Source organism: Diceros bicornis, unplaced genomic scaffold, assembly GCF_020826845.1.
Source record: "Diceros bicornis minor isolate mBicDic1 unplaced genomic scaffold, mDicBic1.mat.cur scaffold_469_ctg1, whole genome shotgun sequence".
In the NCBI taxonomy this organism is placed as follows: domain Eukaryota; kingdom Metazoa; phylum Chordata; class Mammalia; order Perissodactyla; family Rhinocerotidae; genus Diceros; species Diceros bicornis.
In genome coordinates, this window is record NW_026691337.1 from 114,535 (window position 1) to 125,842 (window position 11,308).

Consider the following 11,308-nt stretch of genomic DNA (forward strand, 5'->3'; position numbering starts at 1 on the left):
CTCTGTGCTTGGAGGGAGAGGGAGCAGGCAGGAGTGTCCAGACCCTCATCATCATCTGTCCTGGATGGCAGGCCGGGCTGCTCAGCTCAGGTGAGTTAGGGAGCAGGAGGGGCATGGGCAAGGCCAAAGCCCAGTCAGGTGTGGTAGGGGCGGGGCCGGGGGTGAGGGGAGTGGTAGGGACAGAAGCAACAGGAGCGGGGCCTTCCAGCTAGGCAGGTCACCCCAGGTACCTTCATCCCCTGCATCCTAGCTGCTCCTCCTTCTCCCTCCCTCCCTCAGGTCTCTGCTTCAGGGTCTCTGGACTCCCTGTTCCCATACAAGATCACAGCGTAGAAGGAGACCTTGGGTGTCAGAGACTGTGACCAACACCTTAACATCACATTTACATTATGAGCCAGAATCTCCACCTCTAGGGATCGGTCCTAAAGAAGTAGAGATTTATGGATGCAGGTGTTCCTTTCAGCACGATGACGGGGGTGAAAAATCAGAAATGATCCGTGTTGCCCAGCAGAGGCTCTTAGGAAATTCTGAGCCGGACGCAGAGGAAGAAGAGGATTGACTGGCCGGGGTCCAGCCCTGGGGAAATCAGGTTCCAGAAGAGCACACCCCCTGCAGTCCTTCCCACACGATAGCCGCAAGTGCACACCCACACACACTTGCACATAGACATACCCATGTGCATACAGATGCATACAGCTGAATGGGCACATGCACACACGTGCACACACACGTGCATACAAAGGCAAAGGACTGAAACGGTGAACACTGCCTGTTAAGGGCACTCCTGAGTTTCCACTTAATTCTTAATTCCCTTAGAATTCATTCTTTTACTATAATAAACGTTCATTGTCTTTGTAATAATAACCTTTACAAAGAAAAACTAAATAATGTACTTCAGTCCAAATGTGAGTGATAAATGGATAATATTAACCATGAGATTTTAATCTTGTTCGAATTATAAGAGGACTAGAGGCACATTCTATCACGTTGAAACATCACGCAGGCCCCTAAAGGAGAAGAGAAGCGAGTGGCAATTCCCATCCCCAGAGGTGAACCCCATGGACAATTTGGTGCGTATCTCTCTGGCTCTGTCTCTCTCTTTCTGTCTGTCTGTCTCTGTCTCTCTCTCACACACAGATTGATTTTCGTAGATGCGTGTCTCCCGGCTGATATCACATATACGTGGTCTTACAGATGGGACGGATGGATCCCATCGCCTCGCCATGGACAGTAGCGTTCCTTCCAATTGCTTGTTATTGCAACCAGTGCTGCGATGAATTGTCTGGAAAATACATCTTTGAAAAGTTGAGCAGGAATTTCTGTGGGATGAAGTCCTGGGATCAGCACCGCCAGCACAGGCGTGCCTCTGGGGACTGCGATATGTCCTGCAGGCTGGTCTCGAGAGAGGAGTGTCCTTTAACACTTGTCACTAGGGGTCTACTGGGGCCTCTGCTTCCTCACATTGTCACCAGGGCTGGTCGTCACCACACTGGAACCCAGCCCGTATGATGGGGCCCAGTGCCCTCTCCACAGTGTCTCCATGTGCGCGTCTCATCCTCGGGGAGCTCGAGCATCTCTGACACATGCTGCCCCTGTGTATCACGTCTCGTTGGCGTTCAATGTGCTTGCTCTTTATCTCTTTTTAAAACTCTGACTTTCGAGCATTTTTTTGGACCCCAAGGATGCGTAACCTTTCCCTGGCCTTGTGTTATGAGGAATACTTTCCGGTTTGTGGTTTGTCTTTCCAGCTTTCTACCCTTTCTTGTTTTTGTTTTGGCCGCAGGAAGAGCAGCGCATTTCGTGTGTGGCTTCTGGCTCTGGTGTCCCACTTAGAACAGCAGTCTGTACCCCAAGATTATGCACATATTTACCAAAAGGGCTTTCTTTGATACATCAAATCTAGACTCCATCTGGGATTTTCCTATCAAATTAGAGAAATTCTATTTCAGATAAAAACAGAAAAGGAAAACTTATCAGGCCGTGTGAAAATAAATGGGCAGACACACATGGCCACATACGGCAGGATTTCACTTATAGGAAACATCCTGAACAGATTTAAAAAAAAAACAAACAAACAGTGACAGAAAAGAGATTAGGGGTTGCCAGGGCCTGAGGGAGAAAGTGGGAGTGAGTGCTTTTAGAACAGGGTGTTCTTTTGGAGAATGAAATATTCTAAACCCATACAGCGGTGACGTCTGCACAGCATTGTGAATGTACTTAATGCTCATGAAGTGTACAATTTAAAATGAAAAACATTAAAGTGTTAAAAGACGAAAGTGAAATTTATTTTAAATAATCAAGATATAAACAATAAAAGAAAATCAATGTAAGAAACCAAGAAATAGAGAAACACAATTAGGAGGGTGGGGAAGGAAATTTGTGGTAAGGGAGTAGGTGTAATAGGTGGGACTGGAGGTGCTAATGAGGGAGGGTCTAGAGCCAGCTCTCCCAGGCCGCAGAGATTGGCCTCAGCTGCCTCCCTGTCTCCTACAGGCGGCTGTGCAAGGGATGGCTCTCCCTGAACTGAGGCTGGGCCCTCAGCTGCCTCCTGTTCTCCTGCAGGGGCCTGTGCTGGGCATTGCTCTCCCTGCACGGAGGCTGGGGCCTCAGCTGCCTCCTGTTCTCCTGCAGGAGTCTGTGCAGGGGACGGCTCTCCCTGCACGGAGGCTGGGGCCTCAGCTGCGTCCTGTTCTCCTGCAGGAGTCTCTGCAGGGGATGGCTCTCCCTGCACAGAGGCTGGGGCCTCAGCTGCCTCCTGTTTGCCTGCAGGAGCCTGCTCAGGGGATGGCTCTCCCTGCTTGGATGCTGAGGCCTCAGCTGCCTCTTGGAGTCCTGCAGGCGGCTGTGCAGGAGATGTCTGTCCCAGCACGGAGGCAGGGATCTCAGCTGCCTCCTCATCTCCTGCAGGAGGCTGTGCAGGGGATGGCTCTCTCTGCACAGAGATTTGGGCCTCTTCTGCCTCCTGGTATCCTACAGGAGCCTGTGCAGGGGATGGCGCTCCCTGCATGGAGGCTGGGGCCTCAGCTGCCTCCTGGTCTGCTGCAGGACATGGTGGATATGATTGTTCTCCCGGGATTGAGGCTGGGTCCTCTGGTGGCTCTGAGGGTTTTATCACTGTCACTGCAGACGCTCTCCCAGTAGCTGCTAATCCAGTCCTGTGGGACACCGGCGCCTCCATCGGGGAGATGGATGGAATATCCCCTTCCAGCAGCTCCATGCTGATCTCCTGTCTGGAGCTCTGCAAAGACAGTGACTGGCTCCGTCCCAGAGGCATCAGAGCCCTGCCCAGCTGTCCCTGCTGCTGCTTCTGCCCTCTGGAGCTAATTCTCCCAGATCAAGCACACACCTGTGTCTGCACAGTATTCCACCCCTGAGGAAAGACCTACACCTCAGGGGCTTGGGATAAACCTCAGGCAGAAGGGCGCCACCCCTGCACTCCACGTCCCACCCAGCCAGCCTTGACCTGGGCTTTGAACCTGACCGACCCCCCCAGGCTTCTAACATCTCACCGACTGCTCCTGTTCACGGTGGTCCACCCACATGAACCCGCCCTTCCAGGCACACATGGGGAGGGGATGTAGGGCTGCCCAGATGGGACCACAGTGGTAGCCTGGTTTGGAATGGCCTTCCCTGGGCCTCCCGGTGTTACCTTTCCGTCCCTCCAGGTAAACGGCCAGAGCCGTCGGCCGTGAGAGGGGCACCAGCAACTGCATCGGTCTTTGGGGGCTTTCCTGGGGCTCCGGCCCCTGGTCATTGGGAAGCAGCAACTAAACATGTTGCTCCTTCTAGACAAGTGCTAGATAAGTGAGCTCGCTTGGGGGCTGTGTTTAGGATGTGGGTGCCTAGTTACCAGGGTTCCAAGTTCTATTGGGCTCTGTGAGGTCACTTCCTGGGATCCACTTACCTAAGCTTCCTCCTCACACAAGACCTTCCTAAGGGCCCCCCGGGCTGCTGACTGCTCACTCTCCATCTCCATACCCTGTCCAGACACAGTCACACCAACACAGTCCACCCCACAGCCTCTGGGGAGGTCTGGACGCAACCGGGGCCCCAGCTTTGAGGACACAGAGTTGAATTCAGTCCCGCTCCTGCTTCTTGCAAGTGATGTCACCCTGGACAACCCTGCGCCTCTCAGGGCCTCCCCTCTCAGGGTGTCTCCTGTGTTCATGTCCCTCTCTGTGTAGTGGGGGTCATTCTAGCATCTAATTCCTAGGGATGTCATCAGGTGTATAGACCTAGAGATCCCTTCAGAGTCTGTGAATCCCGTGGGCTGCTCCCAAATGTGGCTCCTGCACAGATTTGGCAGTGCAAGGATTACAGGAAGGGCTGGCTGTTGCAGAGAATACAACGCAAAGAGGCTTGGGTCTCCTGGGCGTCTGGGAGAGGCACTTCCCCTCTTGCCAGTTTCCCAGTGTCCCATGGAGGGTTGAAATGAAATGACGTTCAGACATCATCTGCTTCTGGCTCGCAACCGTCCAGGGCCTCCTGTTATGTTTAGACTCAGGTCCAAGTGCCTGAGTGGCGGTCATCTCAGCCTATGTGGTGGGCAGCCGCCACAAAGGCTCCCAGCATTCCCACTTCCTAGGTACACACCCTATGTAATCCCCGCTCCTCAGTGAGAATGGACTTTGCGGCTGGCTTCTAACCAATAGAATAGGGCCGAGTGATGGGATGTCCTTCCACGGTCGGCTTAACGAAAAGTCTGTGACTTCTGCCTGGTTCTGTCTCTCCCGTGTTCATTCTCTCTCTCTGTCTCTGTCTCCCTGTCTCTGTGTCTCTGGCTGTCTGTATCTCTCTTGGTCTCTTCCTGTCTCTCTGTCTCTCTTTGTCTCTCCTCTCTGTCTCCCTGTCTCTGTCTGTGTCTCCTCTCTTTGTCTCTCCTACCCATCTTTCTATCTCTGTGTGTCTCTGTCTCTCTTTCTCTCTCTCTTTCTGTCTCTCTGATCCACTATTCAGGAGAAGCCAGATCAGATATTATGAGCTTCCTTCCCTATGGCACCCCCTAATGCAAAGAACTGGCAGAGGGTCCCGGCCCACAGACAGAAAAGGCCTGAAACCCCCCATCCAAACTGAATCCTACCACTGCCCCGATACTTGTGAATGATCTCCGAGATGGCTCCTGCCTCTATCGAGCTTCAGTTGAGAACACAGCCCAAGCCTCCTGCTAGACCTTGACGGGGAGCCTCCCAGCTGACCTGAGCCTGGACCCTGGTAGAGACACTGTCAGATGCTCAATGATAGGTCTCATAAGTGCTAAGTGAGGCTAATGCTGTCACCCAGCATAGACAGCTAGTACCTCCTTCCAAGCCTGGGTCTGGCCCTGCCATCATCTCTCCCTCACTTCTCTCCTCCCCAGCTCACTCTAGCCACACTGGCTCTTTCCTTACCTCCTCTCTCATCAAATTCTCTTCTGCCTCCAAGTCTCTGTACCTTTGAGCTTCCCCCCAGCACGCTGTTTGCAGACAGATGCAGGGCTGGTTCCTCTTGTCCTTCTGCTCAGGGCACAAATGTCCCCAGGGGGCCATTTACACCCACCTAGGGGCTCTAGGCCCTCCCTCCTCCAGCACCCTGATTCATTGCCCTGTAGCACCTGCTCTTCTTTTTTGCATGAATTTGTTCATGATTTTGTCCCTTCCACCTCTAGGCTGTGAGCACCTGGAGGACAGGGACCATGTGGGTGCTTTCAGCACTGCCCTCAGGACTAACATGGGCCCTGCTCAGGGTGAGTGCTGGGGCCACAGTAGCTGACAGAATCATGGGAGGATCTCAGAGTCCCCTCCTGCCTCTGAGCAGCTCCCATTGTGGACGTGGATGCCAGTAATCAAAGGTGCCTGTTGCTTTGGACAGGGAAACACCCAGAACGAGCCCTGGGCGTCCCTTCCCTGCTCCACTTGCTCCATTGAGCACGAGTGGACACAGGACACCCCTGGTGGTCAGCCCCAGCCTTGCAGCCCCAGGCAAGAAAGCAGAAAGCAAAACACACACCTTTCTTTGTTTGGGGTCCTCAAGGTAGTGGTTCCAGCAGGGCCAAGGGCACAAAGGAGCAGGACCTGTGGGCTCCAGGAGGGACGTGATGGACCTCAGAAGCCTCCCTTGCTCCCCACTTTCCTTACACTGGCCCTGGCATGTCCCGTTGACTCACAAGGCCTCCTCACCCCAGCCAGGGCAATGACTCCACCTCACTTCCAAAGGAGGCCCCCAAGGCTCCGACACGGATGGCCTTGTCCCTGGTCCCCAGACAAGTCGACCAGTGCTCTGCCATGTTCTGCACTGCCCGGGGCCCCAGTCCCCAAGCTCTCAGGCTGCCCTCTGCTCAGCAAGACCTCGAGGGAATGGAATGCATTTTACAAGGACTCAGAGAACAGTGGGTCATGGATGGAGCACGAAGGTCAATAGTCTCTTCTACAAGCCTGTGGGACCCTTAGAGTCACCCCATCTATGCACCCCAACTTACAGAGGCCTAAGATCAGGCCTTCTCTCCTGTAGCCCCTCCCCCCTAGGGGGTCACTTCCTAGTTCCCAGTGCCCAGAGTGGTGGACACAGGACGCCAGACCTGGTTCTCTGCAGGCTGCTCTAGGGATGGCCCCAACCCCTGCATCCCACTGTGCACCTTGGGGACCCCCTGCCCACCAGTCTGGCATCTCTCCTCTTCATGCTATGGGCATGCACATGTTGCTAGGGGACCGGATGCCCCTGCCCCATGGCAGAGCTGCCTCCAACCTCTTTCTTCCTTCCTCCTGTCACCTCCCTAGTGTGCACTTTCCTTCTGACACAGGGCTGGGCAGTCAGAGTGTGTGTGTATGCTTGTGTGTGTGAGTATGTCCACGTGGGGATGCGTAGAGGAAAGGGCCCTACATGGGGGATGTTGGCAGGGGTCCGCCAGGATCTTAGGGGCTCTCATTCCCAAAGCAAACCCCTTGGAAGTGTTGAGGCTGGCCTAAGAGCTTGGAATGCTCTCTTCTCCTCTGGACTCTGCCCACCTCGTGGGCCCAGGGCCTGTCCCTGCTTCTCCTTGCCTCAGTTTCCCAACTTTCCTGTGAGGGTTGGACACGGAGCAACATCAGCCCCGATGAGCATGGACATGGCCTGGGATCTCTGCCCGCATGAGTGTGGCTGGGATACCCACACGGTCTCACAGGCCTCTCTCCTGTGGGGCAACCAGGCCTCCTGTCCACGGTCAGGCACACAGAGGGGCCCTGCAGACAGCACTTCCGGGTGACACAGCCCGCAGCACACACGTGTAACACAACGGTCCCCTGACATGGCTGCTTTCATCTGTCCCCTGCCCCAGCCAACTGCTCGGTGACCCTCACATCCCCTACGTCCCGGGAACACACCACACAATCCAGGTGGGCCACACGGTGCGCAGTTGGGTAGGTTGGACATCTGGGGACGTGAGGGTCACTGAATATACACCGACCTCACTGTCCTGGTCCACAGACTGCATCCCAGGGTCCAGCTCCATGCATGGCTGGTCCTGTGGACACGAAGACAGTGGTGGACACAGACCCTGGGCAGGGAGAAGGCCAGGCCGCCCTTTTCCCTCCTCCTCTACACCCCCTCCCTGCCACATGAGGTCCAGCCATTTCCTGCCTGCAGCCCTGGTGGGTGTAGGAGGAGCTGAAGGGATCCCAGCTGGGCAACTAGTGGAGGGAGTCACTGTTATTAGGGAGCCCCTCCATAGCCCCCTAATGGAGTCATTGCACCCCATTTTACAGATGACCACTGGTCCCAGCATTCAAGGTCACTCTGCTCTAAGTGACCAAGTCCAGACGTGGACAGGGGACTAGAAATCCTTGATTTTCACCAGCATTGAGCCCAGCATTGACCATCGAGGCCTTGTCCTGCGTTGGGGCTCCCCCAGCCAGGCGACCTCCTGAGTCCAAGCACTTTGGGCACCTTCTTCTCCCTGCTTGAATCCCAACACACCCTCCTGAGGTCAGAGTCACTGACCCCATTTTTCATGGAGGAAACTGAGGCTCTGAGAAGACACCACATGACCTTGCCTGTCACAGGGCTGTGAGGTGACGCAGCTGTGGGTTTGACCCCAGGTCAATCTGACCCTAAAGGCTCTGCTAGCACACGAGCCTGAGGAGGTGGCCTGTGAGTCCAGCACAGAGGTGAGTGCATCCTGGAAGGGGGCTCGGGGGAGGGGCACTGCAGGCCAGGAGCTCTGAATGGGGCAGGGGCTTGGCAGGGTCGTTAGGGAGGAAGGCTCTAGGGAGGGTGGGGTGCGGTGAGGGGTGCACTCTGGGGACGGTGTCTGGACCAGATCACACAGGGCCGTGACTCAGGCAAGGAGTCGGGCCTCACTACAGGTTGGTTGGACGTGAACGAGCAGTCTCATCAGAGCCTCTGGCGGTTAGATCCTAGATTTGGAGGGAGCTTGGTGTGGGCACCTTATCCACCTCCACTCAAGCCCAGATCCCCAAGAACCAACAGGATGAGAACGCTGCCTCCATTTCCTCCCATGTACAGTGGGCACTGTGGCGGTCGCCTACCTCCTCCCAGGGCTGGGCATGCTGCCTGGAGGGCCCGGAGAGGGCTTCTTGTCAAAGTAGCCATTCAGGACAGGTCTGTGCTCAGAGAGCTCTGAGTGATGGGACCAAGGGCATGTCCCACCAGTGGGCTAAACAAGACGCTCCTGTCCACGTTGTTGTTGTTTATTCCAGGTGGACTGGGATGATGCAGCATCGCCCACCGGGTGCATGGAGAGGGCCAGCGAGGAGCTTTGGTTGAAGAGCCTGAGACACAACACTTGTGTGTGACCAAAGCTGCCACGGCTGTGGTGGAGGCTGAGGAGGAAGAGGTGCTGCTGGACGCCAAGATGAAACCAGAGACCATCGGGGACCAGGGGGCGGGTGATTTCCATAACTGTGGGGGATGGCATGATCAGCAGATTTTCTGGACCCGGCAGGACACCCCAGGCCGGCATCCAGCTCCTGGGCTTCTTGGCCCTTTTGTGGGTGTGGATGTGAAACACTGGTCCCAGGCAAGAAGGGACTGGGAATGGGCTGTCAGGGAGAATGGGTAGGGCAGTCACCTTCTTTTCCTTGAAATCAGGGGACTCTGGGTCAAAACTCATGTTACTCTCCTCACCTTGGAGCTGGAGGAACCAGCCAAGTGCTCGCTGAGCATTGGACAATGTCCCTGCCACTGAGGTCCTGGCCCCATCTGAGGCGTCCCAGCACTTGGTGTGGGAGCTGTCCCTGGCCCTGAAGCCTGTGTTGGGGCCTGGAGGCTTGGAGGCTGGATGGAAGGGCTGCATTTGCAGAGGTCACACCCACCGAGTGAGTGGGGACTCTGGGACACCTGCAGTCACAGATGCAAGTGACCCGCACCTGGGAAGGTGTGAGGGAGGTGCACAGAGGGCAGTGCCTCAGTGGCAGGCAAGGCTTCATGCCCATGGGCAGCACTCCTTGGCAAAGGTCAGCTAGTCCTTTGGACCCTAGAGGGCAGAAGGCACCTAAGGCTGCCAGTGGTCCACGGCAGGCCAGGACAGCCTGCTGAATGGCAGGCATCAGGCCTGCAGCAGGAGAGGTTCAGGGTGAAACTGCTCCTGGGTAGCCTAGGCCAGCAGGTTGGACAGAAAAGATGGCCACCTGGTTTTTGTCACTCTAGTCTGTATGTGCTCGTCTCCCCAGCTAGCCAGACCCTGGAGAGGGTGGCCCTGTGGCTGAACAGCACTAGGGACTGAGGAGAAGTTGCCCTTGGCAATATAGGGTCCCTCCTCTTCATGTGAGGCCGGGTTGAGCTGGCTCCACGCCTGACCTCACCCCCTTGGTGACGGTGGGCTTCTTCATGTCAAAGTCATACTGGGCTTCGGGTTCATGGCACTGAACACATTGGCATCCTCAGGGGTCTTCAACATGGAGGGGAGGGCCCAAAGGAGGGTTGGCTGTGCTCAGGACAGCCATACCAGGGACAGGGAAATGCACAGAGACAGGAAGCAGATCAGTGCTTGTCAGGGGGTGGGGGAGTGGATATGGGGGCATGGCTGCTTCATGGGTACAGGGGTTCTGGTGGGGTGAAGCAATGATGTGGATCTAGATAACGGTGACGGTACACAGCATAGAAGATGTAGTTAATGGCCGGCCCTGAATTATACAAATTTAAGTGATGAAAACATTAAACTTTATTGAATCTACATTTGAACACATAAAACATAAAAAAATCACAAAACATAGAAAAGGGAAAAGACATCCCGCCCTCACAGGCAAGGTGAAGGACAACTCTAGGGTGGAGCTGGAGCTGGCTGGGCCTTAGTTGCTGGCGATGAGGGCAGTGCTGCAGCTGCTCTATGCTGGAGCCACTGCTGTGGCTGACGCTGGAGATCCCACCAGCTCTGGCTGTGCAACTGGCCCAGGAGCTGGACCTGATGTGGGGCTGGAGCTCGTTCTGTCTCAGGCGATGGTGCCTGACCTGCTTCTAGAATTGGCTCCGGTCCTGAGACTGACTCTAGCTCTGCATTGTTGACAGATTTGGTGCGGGAGCTAGTGATGGAAATAGCTGCTGCTCGGGAGCTGGTCAAGTGTGGGAGCTGGAGGGAGCTCTAGTTCTGGAGCTGGCTGCAACTGAGCTCTAGAGCTGGCGCCAGAGCTGTCACTAGTCCACAGCTGGAGTAGGATCTGGTGCTATGTGGCTCTAACTTTGTAGTTTGAGGTAACTCTGGCTCTGCTGCTGGTGACCGAGCCTTCTCTAGCTCCACAGCTTGTAAACAACGTGTCCTGACCTTTAGATGGGGTCGGTGACATCACCAACCCATCATGAGCTGTCCATCAGACGGTGGGAGCACTCCAGCAAATAGGATCTATTAGATTAGTGTTATTTCATCTCAGTTCCAGTTACATATTTATTTTAAATATACTTAGAAGGAGAATAGGATAACAGAAACCATTTACTCTTTGCTGAGATTTAACAGAGCACACCTTATTGATGTCGTTTTTTAAGAAATATTACACAGTGGAAGACACCATTCTCCTTCCTCTCTCTTTCCTGCCCAGAGGTAACTACCGTCTTGACGTTAATATATGTATTCCGTACACATTGTCTTTTGCAAAAAGACAATCATCCCAAATTTGCTGAGGTTTTTGTTATAAGCGGCCATCAAAGATATGCGTCCTAGTGGATACTGTTAAAAACTCTGTCCTTTCAAAGTAAAGACAACAGTTCAACAGTTAGTTGAGAAGGTACCTGCATTGTAGATATGGTTTTTAAGAGAGAGGTTTGAAAATATCTCCATTATGTTACCATTGACCTTCCTTATTTGGAAGAGTTACGTTCTGTCAATTTTTCGCTGACACTGCAT